The following is a 15,000-nucleotide window of genomic DNA, read 5'->3' on the forward strand; positions in this document are numbered from 1 at the left end:
CAGCGGGGTAGACCTGGCCGAAACCGAACTCTTCTTTCCCCCCCAACCTCCCCCCCTCGCCGATTTGCCAGGGAGGGTGGACCTGGCGACAGCCCCGCCGCTATGATGTTCCCGAGGGGTAGACCTGGCAGCCCAGGCCGCCGCGTTCTTTCGGAGTGGTAGACCTGGCGACGATCTTGCCGCTATGTTGTTACCGGCGGGGTAGACCTGGCCGAACCCGAACCCCCCGCCCCCCCCTTCCCCCCCCCCCCCTTCCCCCCCCACCCCTCCGCCGATTTGCCAGGGTAGGTAGACCTGGCGGTAGCCCCGCCGCTTTTGGGGTGTTTTTTTTTAGTTTTTTTAATTTTTTTTATTTTTTTTTTCCCCCCGCCGACGAGGGGGTAGACCTGGCAGCCCGGACGCCACGTTCTTTCGGAGGGGTAGACCTGGCGACGACCTTGCCGCTATGATTTCCGGCGGGGTAGACCTGGCCGCAACCTCACCCCCCTTCTCCCTCCCCCCGCGCCCCCCCCGCGCCCCCCCGCCGATTTGCCAGGGAGGGTGGACCTGGCGACAGCCCCGCCGCTATGTTTTTAATCATCACACACGCGCAAATTAAAACTCCTGGCCCTGGAAATGACTTCCGCCGATGTGTGTGTCCATTGAGCGTTGATTGCTCTTAGCGTAGCAACAAACTGTAATACATGAATTAAAACTGAATGAAGAGGATTCATCCCAATTCGATTCTTAACTCAAAGGTAGTTAGCTAGTGGGGTTTTTTGTTTTGGTTTTTTTTTTTTTTTTTTTTTTTTTTTTTACTCATAAACAAATGAACTTCATCAGCTAATTGTCTAGTGACAATGAATTAACTAAGTAACGAATTCATAGATAACCATTTAGCTTACCTCGTCGAGGATGCCGCCTGGCCGCAGAATCTTCCGAGCAAACAAAAACACGCGCATGCCGCTTGCACCCCGTTCCTCTTTTCTTATTGTTCCTTTGCAAACAGACGCCTGCTGCGGGCCCTGGGTCCGTTGCCCCTCTCCGCCGTCACCCCGACAACGGGTTCATTGTGACGCAGGCCGTCCCCCGCCGAAACCTTGCAAACCCAGGCCCGCTGCGAGCCTGGGGACCGTTGCCCCTCTCCGCCGTCACCCCGACAACGGGTTCATTGTGACACAGGTCGCCCCCGCCCAGACCTTGCAAACGGACGCCTGCTGCGGGCCCTGGGTCCGTTGCCCCTCTCCGCCGTCACACCGACAACGGGTTCATTGTGACGCAGGCCGCCCCTGACCAAACCTTGCAAACCCAGGCCTGCTGCGGGCCTGGGGACCGTTGCCCCTCTCCGCTGTCACCCCGACAACGGGTTCATTGTGACGCAGGCCGCCCCTGACCAAACCTTGAAAACCCAGGCCCGGTGCGGGCCCGGGGTTTTGTTCCCCTCTCCGCCGTCACCCCGACAACGGCTTCCTTGTGACGCAGGCCGTCCCCCGCCCAAACCTTGCAAACCCAGGCCTGCTGCGGGCCCTGGGTCCGTTGCCCCTCTCCGCCGTCACCCCGACAACAGGTTCATTGTGACGCAGGCCGCCCCCGACAAAACCTTGCAAACCCAGGCCTGCTGCGGGCCTGGGGTTTGTTGCCCCCCTCCTCCGTCACCCCGACACCGGCTTCCTTGGGCAGTACCTGATCGCAGTACCTGATTGGGTGCAGGACCCTCCCGACTTAGCCGAACGGCCCTGAGGACGAGGAGCTACTTCGCTGCTCCTTTCCAGGGAATGGGGTCGACTGGGAGCCGACACGAGCGCATCACACGGACACACGCAGGCATGGGGCGCATCGACGCAGCCGGTGACGCGGGCTGCAAGACAACAAGGCGGCGTTATCAACACAGTTGCAAACCTTTTCTTGTCCCTTCCTGGCTTTCGGACTCCTCACCCACTGCCGCCCTCCGCTGCAGGCCCACGGTCCGTTGTCCCTCTCCTCCGTCACCCCGACAACGGGTTCATTGTGACACAGGTCGCCCCCGCCCAGACCTTGCAAACGGACGCCTGCTGCGGGCCCTGGGTCCGTTGCCCCTCTCCGCCGTCACCCCGACAACGGGTTCATTGTGACGCAGGCCGCCCCTGACCAAACCTTGAAAACCCAGGCCCGGTGCGGGCCCGGGGTTTTGTTCCCCTCTCCGCCGTCACCCCGACAACGGCTTCCTTGTGACGCAGGCCGTCCCCCGCCCAAACCTTGCAAACCCAGGCCTGCTGCGGGCCCTGGGTCCGTTGCCCCTCTCCGCCGTCACCCCGACAACAGGTTCATTGTGACGCAGGCCGCCCCTGACCAAACCTTGAAAACCCAGGCCTGCTGCGGGCCCGGGGTCCGTTGCCCCTCTCCGCCGTCACCCCGACAACGGGTTCATTGTGACGCAGGCCGTCCCCCGCCGAAACCTTGGAAACCCAGGCCTGCTGCGGGCCCTGGGTCCGTTGCCCCTCTCTGTCGTCACCCCGACAACGACTTCCCTGTGACGCAGGCCGTCCCCCGCCAAAACCTTGAAAACTCAGGCCTGCTATGGGCCCGGGGTCTCTTGCCCCTCTCCACCGTCACCCCGACAACGGGTTCATTGCGACGCAGGCCGCCCCTGACCAAACCTCGAAAACCCAGGCCTGCTGCGGGCCCTGGGTCCGTTGCCCCTCTCCGCCGTCACCCCGACAACGGGTTCATTGTGACGCAGGCCGCCCCCCGCCCAAACCTTGCAAACCCAGGCCTGCTATGGGCCCGGGGTCTTTTGCCCGTCTCCACCGTCACCCCGACAACGGGTTCATTGTGACGCAGGCCCGCCCCCGACAAAACCTTGCAAACCCAGGCCTGCTGCGGGCCTGGGGTTTGTTGCCCCCCTCCTCCGTCACCCCGACATCGGCTTCCTTGGGCAGTACCTGATCGCAGTACCTGATTGGGTGCAGGACCCTCCCGACTTAGCCGAACGGCCCTGAGGACGAGGAGCTACTTCGCTGCTCCTTTCCAGGGAATGGGGTCGACTGGGAGCTGACACGAGCGCATCACACGGACACACGCATGCATGGGGCGCATCGACGCGGCTGATGACACGGGCTGCAAGACAACAAGGTGGCGTTATCAACACAGTTGCAAACCTTTTCTTGTCCCTTCCTGGCTTTCGGACTCCTCACCCACTGCCGCCCTCCGCTGCAGGCCCACGGTCCGTTGCCCCTCTCCTCCGTCACCCCAACAACGGGTTCATTGTGACGCAGGCCGCCCCCACCCAAACCTTTCAAACCCAGGCCCGCTGCGGTCCTGGGGTTTGTTGCCCCTCTCCGCCGTCACCCCGACAACGGGTTCATTGTGACGCAGGCCGTCCCCCGCCGAAACCTTGCAAACCCAGGCCCGCTGCGAGCCTGGGGACCGTTGCCCCTCTCCGCTGTCACCCCGACAACGGGTTCATTGTGACACAGGTCGCCCCCGCCCAGACCTTGCAAACGGACGCCTGCTGCGGGCCCTGGGTCCGTTGCCCCTCTCCGCCGTCACCCCGACAACGGTTTCATTGTGACGCAGGCCGTCCCCCGCCCAAACCTTGCAAACCCAGGCCTGCTATGGGCCCGGGGTCTTTTGCCCGTCTCCACCGTCACCCCGACAACGGGTTCATTGTGACGCAGGCCCCCCCCCGACAAAACCTTGCAAACCCAGGCCTGCTGCGGGCCCTGGGTCCGTTGCCCCTCTCCGCCCTCACCCCGACAACGGGTTCATTGTGACGCAGGCCGCCCCTGACCAAACCTTGAAAACCCAGGCCTGCTGCGAGCCCTGGGTCCGTTGCCCCTCTCCGCCGTCACCCCGACAACGGGTTCATTGTGACGCAGGCCGTCCCCCGCCGAAACCTTGGAAACCCAGGCCTGCTGCGGGCCCTGGGTCCGTTGCCCCTCTCTGTCGTCACCCCGACAACGACTTCCCTGTGACGCAGGCCGCCCCCTGACCAAACCTTGCAAACCCAGGCCTGCTGCGGGCCCGGGGTTTTGTTCCCCTCTCCGCCGTCACCCCGACAACGACTTCCCTGTGACGCAGGCCGTCCCCCGCCAAAACCTTGAAAACTCAGGCCTGCTATGGGCCCGGGGTCTCTTGCCCCTCTCCACCGTCACCCCGACAACGGGTTCATTGCGACGCAGGCCGCCCCTGACCAAACCTCGAAAACCCAGGCCTGCTGCGGGCCCTGGGTCCGTTGCCCCTCTCCGCCGTCACCCCGACAACGGGTTCATTGTGACGCAGGCCGCCCCCCGCCCAAACCTTGCAAACCCAGGCCTGCTATGGGCCCGGGGTCTTTTGCCCGTCTCCACCGTCACCCCGACAACGGGTTCATTGTGACGCAGGCCCGCCCCCGACAAAACCTTGCAAACCCAGGCCTGCTGCGGGCCTGGGGTTTGTTGCCCCCCTCCTCCGTCACCCCGACATCGGCTTCCTTGGGCAGTACCTGATCGCAGTACCTGATTGGGTGCAGGACCCTCCCGACTTAGCCGAACGGCCCTGAGGACGAGGAGCTACTTCGCTGCTCCTTTCCAGGGAATGGGGTCGACTGGGAGCTGACACGAGCGCATCACACGGACACACGCATGCATGGGGCGCATCGACGCGGCTGATGACACGGGCTGCAAGACAACAAGGTGGCGTTATCAACACAGTTGCAAACCTTTTCTTGTCCCTTCCTGGCTTTCGGACTCCTCACCCACTGCCGCCCTCCGCTGCAGGCCCACGGTCCGTTGCCCCTCTCCTCCGTCACCCCAACAACGGGTTCATTGTGACGCAGGCCGCCCCCACCCAAACCTTTCAAACCCAGGCCCGCTGCGGTCCTGGGGTTTGTTGCCCCTCTCCGCCGTCACCCCGACAACGGGTTCATTGTGACGCAGGCCGTCCCCCGCCGAAACCTTGCAAACCCAGGCCCGCTGCGAGCCTGGGGACCGTTGCCCCTCTCCGCTGTCACCCCGACAACGGGTTCATTGTGACACAGGTCGCCCCCGCCCAGACCTTGCAAACGGACGCCTGCTGCGGGCCCTGGGTCCGTTGCCCCTCTCCGCCGTCACCCCGACAACGGTTTCATTGTGACGCAGGCCGTCCCCCGCCCAAACCTTGCAAACCCAGGCCTGCTATGGGCCCGGGGTCTTTTGCCCGTCTCCACCGTCACCCCGACAACGGGTTCATTGTGACGCAGGCCCCCCCCCGACAAAACCTTGCAAACCCAGGCCTGCTGCGGGCCCTGGGTCCGTTGCCCCTCTCCGCCCTCACCCCGACAACGGGTTCATTGTGACGCAGGCCGCCCCTGACCAAAGCTTGAAAACCCAGGCCTGCTGCGAGCCCTGGGTCCGTTGCCCCTCTCCGCCGTCACCCCGACAACGGGTTCATTGTGACGCAGGCCGCCCCCCGCCGAAACCTTGGAAACCCAGGCCTGCTGCGGGCCCTGGGTCCGTTGCCCCTCTCTGTCGTCACCCCGACAACGACTTCCCTGTGACGCAGGCCGCCCCCTGACCAAACCTTGCAAACCCAGGCCTGCTGCGGGCCCGGGGTTTTGTTCCCCTCTCCGCCGTCACCCCGACAACGACTTCCCTGTGACGCAGGCCGTCCCCCGCCAAAACCTTGAAAACTCAGGCCTGCTATGGGCCCGGGGTCTCTTGCCCCTCTCCACCGTCACCCCGACAACGGGTTCATTGCGACGCAGGCCGCCCCTGACCAAACCTCGAAAACCCAGGCCTGCTGCGGGCCCTGGGTCCGTTGCCCCTCTCCGCCGTCACCCCGACAACGGGTTCATTGTGACGCAGGCCGCCCCCCGCCCAAACCTTGCAAACCCAGGCCTGCTATGGGCCCGGGGTCTTTTGCCCGTCTCCACCGTCACCCCGACAACGGGTTCATTGTGACGCAGGCCCGCCCCCGACAAAACCTTGCAAACCCAGGCCTGCTGCGGGCCTGGGGTTTGTTGCCCCCCTCCTCCGTCACCCCGACATCGGCTTCCTTGGGCAGTACCTGATCGCAGTACCTGATTGGGTGCAGGACCCTCCCGACTTAGTCGAACGGCCCTGAGGACGAGGAGCTACTTCGCTGCTCCTTTCCAGGGAATGGGGTCGACTGGGAGCTGACACGAGCGCATCACACGGACACACGCATGCATGGGGCGCATCGACGCGGCTGATGACACGGGCTGCAAGACAACAAGGTGGCGTTATCAACACAGTTGCAAACCTTTTCTTGTCCCTTCCTGGCTTTCGGACTCCTCACCCACTGCCGCCCTCCGCTGCAGGCCCACGGTCCGTTGCCCCTCTCCTCCGTCACCCCAACAACGGGTTCATTGTGACGCAGGCCGCCCCCACCCAAACCTTTCAAACCCAGGCCCGCTGCGGTCCTGGGGTTTGTTGCCCCTCTCCGCCGTCACCCCGACAACGGGTTCATTGTGACGCAGGCCGTCCCCCGCCGAAACCTTGCAAACCCAGGCCCGCTGCGAGCCTGGGGACCGTTGCCCCTCTCCGCTGTCACCCCGACAACGGGTTCATTGTGACACAGGTCGCCCCCGCCCAGACCTTGCAAACGGACGCCTGCTGCGGGCCCTGGGTCCGTTGCCCCTCTCCGCCGTCACCCCGACAACGGTTTCATTGTGACGCAGGCCGTCCCCCGCCCAAACCTTGCAAACCCAGGCCTGCTATGGGCCCGGGGTCTTTTGCCCGTCTCCACCGTCACCCCGACAACGGGTTCATTGTGACGCAGGCCCGCCCCCGACAAAACCTTGCAAACCCAGGCCTGCTGCGGGCCTGGGGTTTGTTGCCCCCCTCCTCCGTCACCCCGACATCGGCTTCCTTGGGCAGTACCTGATCGCAGTACCTGATTGGGTGCAGGACCCTCCCGACTTAGCCGAACGGCCCTGAGGACGAGGAGCTACTTCGCTGCTCCTTTCCAGGGAATGGGGTCGACTGGGAGCTGACACGAGCGCATCACACGGACACACGCATGCATGGGGCGCATCGACGCGGCTGATGACACGGGCTGCAAGACAACAAGGTGGCGTTATCAACACAGTTGCAAACCTTTTCTTGTCCCTTCCTGGCTTTCGGACTCCTCACCCACTGCCGCCCTCCGCTGCAGGCCCACGGTCCGTTGCCCCTCTCCTCCGTCACCCCAACAATGGGTTCATTGTGACGCAGGCCGCCCCCACCCAAACCTTTCAAACCCAGGCCCGCTGCGGTCCTGGGGTTTGTTGCCCCTCTCCGCCGTCACCCCGACAACGGGTTCATTGTGACGCAGGCCGTCCCCCGCCGAAACCTTGCAAACCCCGGCCCGCTGCGAGCCTGGGGACCGTTGCCCCTCTCCGCTGTCACCCCGACAACGGGTTCATTGTGACACAGGTCGCCCCCGCCCAGACCTTGCAAACGGACGCCTGCTGCGGGCCCTGGGTCCGTTGCCCCTCTCCGCCGTCACCCCGACAACGGGTTCATTGTGACGCAGGCCGCCCCTGACCAAACCTTGAAAACCCAGGCCTGCTGCGGGCCTGGGGACCGTTGCCCCTCTCCGCTGTCACCCCGACAACGGGTTCATTGTGACGCAGGCCGCCCCTGACCAAACCTTGAAAACCCAGGCCCGGTGCGGGCCCGGGGTTTTGTTCCCCTCTCCGCCGTCACCCCGACAACGACTTCCCTGTGACGCAGGCCGTCCCCTGCCCAAACCTTGAAAACCCAGGCCTGCTATGGGCCCGGGGTCCGTTGCCCCTCTCCACCGTCACCCCGACAACGGGTTCATTGTCACGCAGGTCCCCCCCGACAAAACCTTGCAAACCCAGGCCTGCTGCGGGCCCGGGGTTTGTTGCCCCCCTCCTCCGTCACCCCGACACCGGCTTCCTTGGGCAGTACCTGATCGCAGTACCTGATTGGGTGCAGGACCCTCCCGACTTAGCCGAACGGCCCTGAGGACGAGGAGCTACTTCGCTGCTCTTTTCCAGGGAATGGGGTCGACTGGGAGCCGACACGAGCGCATCACACGGACACACGCAGGCATGGGGCGCATCGACGCGGCCGATGACGCGGGCTGCAAGACAACAAGGTGGCGTTATCAACACAGTTGCAAACCTTTTCTTGTCCCTTCCTGGCTTTCGGACTCCTCACCCACTGCCGCCCTCCGCTGCAGGCCCACGGTCCATTGCCCCTCTCCTCCGTCACCCCAACAACGGGTTCATTGTGATGCAGGCCGCCCCCGCCCAAACCTTGCAAGCCCAGGACTGCTGCGGGCCTGGGGTTTGTTGCCCCTCTCCTCCGTCACCCCGACAACGGGTTCATTGTGACGCAGGCCGTCCCCGCCCAAACCTTGCAAATGCAGGACTGCTGCAGGCCCGGGGTTTTTTTCCCCTCTCCGCCGTCACCCCGACAACGGGTTCATTGTGACGTAGGCCGCCCCCGCCCAAGTTTAGCAAACGCACGGCTGCTGCAGGCCGTGGGTCCGTTGTCCATCTCCGCCGTCACCCTGAAAACGGCTTCCTTGTGATGCAGGTCGCCCCCGACCAAACCTTGCAAACCCAGGCCCGCTGCAGGCCCGGGGTCCATTGCCCCTCTCTGCCGCCACCCCGACAACGGCTTCCTTGTGACCCAGGCTGCCGCCGCCCAAACCCTGCAAACCCAGGCCTGCTGCGGGCCCGGGATCCGTTTCCCCTCTCCGTCGTCACCCTGAAAACGGATTCATTGTGACGCAGGCCGTTCCCCGCCGAAACCCTGCAACCCGAGGGCCGCTGAGGGCCCGGCTTATGTTATCCCGTCTCCGCCGTCATGCCGACAACGCGTTCATTGTGATGCAGGCCGTCCCTCCACTCACGCTGCACCCCGTGACCTGCTGCGATCCTAGCTGCCGTTACCCTGTCTCCACCCTCATGCCCTCAACAGGTACATTGCGATGCAGGTTGCCCCCGCCCAAAGCCCGCACCCCGTGGCCCGCAGCGAGCCCGGCCGCCATTACCCCATCTCCACTGTCACCCTGGCAACAGGTCCATTGTGACACAGGTTTCCCCTATGAGCCCAGCCGCCGTTCTTTGTCTCCACCGCACCTCCCCCCATCCCCCCGACAACCCCACATACTATTCACTGTGATATAGGCTATTCCCCTCCCCGCCCCAGCCCTGCACCCTGTGGCTTGCTGCAAACCCGGCCGCCATTAATCCCTCTCCACCGTCACCCCGATAAAAGGTTCATTGTGACACATGCTGCCTATTGGAGCCTGGCTGCCCTTCCCTGTCTCCGCCGCGCCCACCCCCTCCCCAAACCCCACCGCCCCCCCACCCCGTGCCTCAACCCCCCCCCCCGCCCGCCAGCCTCCCTTCTCTGCCCCACCCCTCCTCGTCGGCCTCGCACACGGTTCACTGTGACACAGGAACACACACACCCCCCCACCCCCCCCCCCCGATTCCTGGACCGTGTGGCTTGCTTCCTTGCCCAGCCGCCCCTACGGGAAGTTGAAGCGGGGAGACTTTAGGACCCAGCGCCGTCTCTGTCTCCTCACTCCTGTCCCTGCCCACCGTTGCCGGCTTTGCCACTGCCGCGGGGAGACTTTAGGACCCAGCGGCGTCTCTGTCTCCTCACTCCTGTCCCTGCCCACCGTTGCCGGCTTTGCCACCGCCGCGGGGAGACTTTAGGACCCAGCGGCGTCTCTTCCTGTTTCCCAGCCGCGCGGCAGAAGGGAGTCCTGGCGCCGTGCAGTCTCGACCCCGGGCTCCCGGGGCACAAGCCCGTGCTCCTGCCCCGACTCCCGCGTTTCTTTCTCAGTCAGTCACTCGCCCTGCTGCAGTCCTGCCTGCCGCCCGCCCCCCCTTGTACTCCACCTGCTGCCACGAGTTGAAAAACAAACGAACGCTGAGCCGGGGGTGGGGGTGGGGGTGGGGGTGTGTGTGGGGGGGGAAGGGATAAAAGCCCAAAACCCCCAAAACTCTCTCAACTGACCTAAACAGAAATCTTTGTCAAAAGGGAAACCATCTCTTCTTCAGCCTACCTTTCCACCAGACTCCGGCTCGCCGACCGCCCTGTTGCCTTCCCTTGTGCCAGACCACCCCCCTCCTTTCCCCTGCCGCTGCTGGCGCCACAAATGAGCCCGTGACCCTTGGCTAGGCGGGAAATGCCGCCCACTCCTCCCTGAAGGAGGATCCAGCTACCTCTCTGCGCCTTCCCCCGCCCCCCCTCCTCGGGGGCGCCAGACAGACTGCTTGGAGAGGAGAAGCACCTGACCTCCTCAGGGCGGGAGAGAGAGGAAGGGGGGGGGGGGTGGGCGGGGGGGGTGGTGCTCGCGCGCTTATCTGTGTGTATGTCTGTTTGGGGGGGGAAGCATGTATGTCTGAGTTGGCACCTGCAGACACATTTACAGCTGGTCAACGTATTTTATTCCCGGGAAATGAAGAAATAAATTCAAGCCGGAAAATAAAATTCCAAAAAAAACAACGGTAAAAAGTTTGGGGGGGGGGGGAGGAGAAGGAGTAGGGGGAGGAGAAGGAAGAAAAGAAAAGGAAAAATAAACCCTCGAGGCGCGGACTTGGCAGTGGGGCACCCCATCCGGAAGCAGAGACTCCTAACTCTCGAAAAAGTTGGGGTACGGGGTGAAAAGGTGCGTGGAAAGGTTGGTTTTACGCACAACCAGCTACAGCGGGTGCCACCAGGTGTCCACGGCTGCGAAAGTGTCGCCAGGTCTACCCGGCTCCGCAGCGCCACCCGGTCTCCCGGGCTCCGGCATTGTAGCCAGGTCTACCTGGCTCCGCAACGCCACCCGGCCTCCCGGGCTCTGGCGGTGTTCGCCAGGCCTACCGTGCTCCGCAGCGCCACCCGGTCTCCCGGGCTCCGGCGGTGTTTGCCCGGTCTACCCGGCTCCGCAGAACCACCCGATCTCCCTTTCCCCGCTCCGGCGGTGTTTGCCAGGCCTACCCGGCTCCGCGGCGCCACCCGGCCTCTCCGGCTCTGGCGGTGTTTGCACGGTCTACCCGGCTCCGATGAACCACCCGGTCCCCCTTCCCCGCTCCGGCGGTGCCGCCGGGCGTACCCGGCTCCGCAGCGCCACCCGGCCTCCCGGGCTCCGGCGGTGTTAGCCCGGTCTACCCGGCTCCGCAGAACCACCCGGTCCCCCTTCCCTGCTCCGGCGGTGCCGCCAGGCCTTCCCGGCTCCGCAGCGCCACCCTGCCCCTCCGGCTCCGGCGGTGTTTGCCCGGTCTACCCTGCTCCGCAGAACCTCCCGGTCCCCATTCCCCGCTCCGGCGGTGCCGCCAGGCCTTCCCGGCTCCGCAGCGCCACCCTGCCCCTCCGGCTCCGGCGGTGTTTGCCCGGTCTACCCGGCTCCGCAGAACCTCCCGGTCCCCATTCCCCGCTCCGGCGGTGCCGCCAGGCCTACCCGGCTCCGCAGCGCCACCCGGCCTCTCCGGCTCTGGCGGTGTTGGCCCGGTCTACCCCGCTCCGCAGAACCACCTGGTCTCCCTTCACGGCTCCGGCGGTGCCGCCAGGCCTTCCCGGCTCCGCAGCGCCACCCTGCCCCTCCGGCTCCGGCGGTGTTTGCCCGGTCTACCCGGCTCCGCAGAACCTCCCGGTCCCCATTCCCCGCTCCGGCGGTGCCGCCAGGCCTTCCCGGCTCCGCAGCGCCACCCTGCCCCTCCGGCTCCGGCGGTGTTTGCCCGGTCTACCCGGCTCCGCAGAACCTCCCGGTCCCCATTCCCCGCTCCGGCGGTGCCGCCAGGCCTACCCGGCTCCGCAGCGCCACCCGGCCTCTCCGGCTCTGGCGGTGTTGGCCCGGTCTACCCCGCTCCGCAGAACCACCTGGTCTCCCCGGCTCCGGCGGTGCCGCCAGGCCTACCCGGCTCCGCAGCGCCACCCGGCCTCTCCGGCTCTGGCGGTGTTGGCCCGGTCTACCCCGCTCCGCAGAACCACCTGGTCTCCCTTCACGGCTCCGGCGGTGCCGCCAGGCCTTCCCGGCTCCGCAGCGCCACCCGGCCTCCCGGGCTCCGGTGGTGTTAGCCCGGTCTACCCGGCTCCGCAGAACCACCCGGTCCTCCTTCCCCGCTCCGGCGGTGCCGCCAGGCCCACTCGGCTCTGCAGCTCCACCCGGCCTCTCCGGCTCTGGCGGTGTTGGCCCGGTCTACCCCGCTCCGCAGAACCACCTGGTCTCCCCGGCTCCGGCGGTGCCGCCAGGCCTACCCGGCTCCGCAGCGCCACCGTCTCCCGAGCTCTGGCGGTGTTGGCCAGCTCTTCCCGTATGCGCAGCACCACCCATTTTCTCTTTTCCGGTTCGGCGGTACCACCAGGCCTCCCCTTCTCCGGAGCGCTACCACCCGTTCTCCCTTTACGGCTCCGGCGGTGTCGCCAGGCCTACCCGGCTCTGCAGCGCCACCCGGCCTCCTGGGCTCCGGCGGTGTTAGCCAGGTCTACCGGGTTCCGTAGCGCCACCCGGTCACCCGTTCCCGCTCCTGCGGTGTAGCCAGGTCTACCCGTCTCCGCAGCGCCACCCGGTCTTGCGGTCTCCGTCGCTGTTGGTCAGGTCTACCCGTCTCCGCAGCGCCACCCGGTCTCCCGCGTTGTTTGCCAGGTCTACCCTGCTCCGCAGCGCCACCCGGTTTCCTCCTCGCTCTGGCGGAGCCGCCGTGCCTTCCCGGCTCCGAGATGCCGCCGGGTCTATTTATTTGCTCCGCCAGGTCCACCCTGCTCTGCATCGTTTCGCGGTCTACCCGGCACTGGCATGACGAGCCTTACGGACCTTCGGGGTAGACCTGTGCTCCCTGCGGCTGCCTTGGTGTTTTCGAAGGGGTCGCTGTTTCGCGGTGCCTCCAGTTGCGTCATCGTAGAAAGCGGCAGCAGTACAGCGCCACCCCGGTAAAGTCCATAGTCGCTCTCTTGAAAGCGAAACCGGGCGTGGACTTAGTTTTACATACTATAGGGGCGAGCGGTGACTCGCGCTTGCAGCTCAGCTCGTGAGCGGCTGCAATGCCCGCGGCGCGGCCGGTGTTAAGTGGGGCGCTGGTCGGCCGTTGAGGTGGCTCTTGTCCCGGTGGTGGCTCAAATTGCCTGCTTGCTCGGCACGGTTGCTCTCTCGCGCTGGTATGCCAAACCCCCACCCCAGCACAGTCGAGAGACCCGGGGAAAGTTGGAGAACGGTCGCAACCGCTGTCCGTTGCATGCCTGGCACCGGTGTTGAGGGTTTGGCTTGAAGCCGAGTTCACCCCGGGCAGAGCTTGATGCTTGGTGGCGGTCGCCAGGCACTCGAACGCTGTGGGGGGGAGACTAGCCTGCCCAGTGGCTTTTCTCTCTCCCTTCTCCTCCGTTGGGTCCCTTGGGATGACCCCGCTGATTTTGGGCAAAAAGGTGAACCAGGACGAGAATTTGCCCCCCCCCGATGGTGTCCAGCCTCCCGTGGCTGCCGCCAGCTCCTTTGAGGGTCTGATCCAAGAGGGAATGGAATGTTGGCGGTGAGGTGGCGTCGCCTCATCCTTCTTTTCACCCCCACCCCCGGCCTTAAGCTGGGGACGCCTGCGAAGCGGGCAAGAGTAACACACACAGGGGCTGCCGCTCCCGGCGGTTGGCCAGTCCAATGCAGATGAACTCCGGGGGTTGAGAGTCTCGAGCCTGCTCCCGTGGCTTTTGCTGGCTCTCCCCCCCTAGAACGCGTTTTTCTTTCCGGCCTTAAGCTGGAGCCCTGTCCCCCCCTGCACGTCGGGGGGCAGAGCCGGTGCAGCTGCCCGCTGTCATTGGCGGTGAGCTTGAGTCGTGCAGGCGGCCGTAGAGTCTCGAGCCTGCTTCGGCTTTCTCTGGCCTCCCATGCCGCGAGAGCCCGATGACCAACGGGCGAGGTGTCAGCGGTGCCACCTTGCCTTCTTCCCGGGGGTTTGGCCATGCGTGGGCGGCCCGTGGTGTCTGGCTTGCTCTGGTCTCCCTGGTTGATGTTGGAGGGCTTGGTGTGAAAAAGGAGGTCTTGCACCGTCACGGTCGAGGGAGCGGCACCTCGTCCTTTTTTTTTTTCCTCCGGCCTTAAGCTTGGAGCCCCCCCCGTGCTTTTTTTAGAGGGGGAATCCCGAAAGCGTTTTTTGAGTGGTCCCAGTGGGCTGGCAGCTCAACGCGCAGGGGCCCTGGAGGGTGTCGAGACTCTCCAGAGGCTTGCACCTCGCGTGAGATACGGGTTTTTTGTGTCGGTCTATTTTTTTCCGTTTCCTTCCTCCGGGGTAAGTGGTTCCCCGTGGGGCCAGGTAAAAGCCCGGTGGTTGCCGGTGCTCTCGAACGCTTAAAAAGACCCTCGATGGCAGGAGTCAAGCCTTGCCGCGGCTTCTCCTCTGGCCTTGTCGACCCTCGCTTAAAGGGAACCGTTGTCTTGGGGGCGGGTGGATGGCGGCGCCTCCCGCTCCCCCCTTCCTACTGATCCAGACCTACAGGCAGCGCCCTCTGAGGCGTTCTCTGGGCATGTCGGAGAGTCTCCGCGGCGGGCCGGCTGGTGCCGGTGTTCAGGCTGCTGGAGCACCTCTTGCAGACATTGCCTTTGTTCTCGCTCGCACGCAGAGCCCCGCGTCTGCCGTCTTCACTCTCCCCGGGGGTGCTGGCGGTCAGGTGCGCGTTGTGGCTGTTGTTGTCCCAGGAACCGTGGCCGCGGGGGCCGTTGCTTTTCCTGTCTTTCCCTTCCCCACCTGATCGATGAGGCACTTCGGGTCGCGTCGGAGAGGGCCCCCGGCGGGCCGGCTTCTGCTGTGCTCCCCGTCACAAGGGAGTCACGGTCGGGGTCCGGTGTTCAGGCAGGGCGGTCTCCTTTCCAATTCGCTTCCCGTTTCATGCTGGAGGTGTTGTCTTGCAGTCCCCTGAGCCGTAGGGGGCCGCGGTGACGGGCGGGTAGCGTCGGCGGTCGGGGCGCGTGCCTCTCTGCGTCGCCCCATCCGAATCTGCCCCCCTCGTGCTTCGACGGGGTTCCTCGGGCTTTACCGACTCGGGCTGTGTGACGGCCGCGTGGCCCCGCGAGCCCTCAGGTGTCCTCAAACACGCGAGGTGTCGGTGCTGGCCTCGGTCCGTGTAT

This window comes from Colius striatus, chromosome 28 (genome assembly GCF_028858725.1).
Source record: "Colius striatus isolate bColStr4 chromosome 28, bColStr4.1.hap1, whole genome shotgun sequence".
Lineage (NCBI taxonomy): Eukaryota > Metazoa > Chordata > Aves > Coliiformes > Coliidae > Colius > Colius striatus.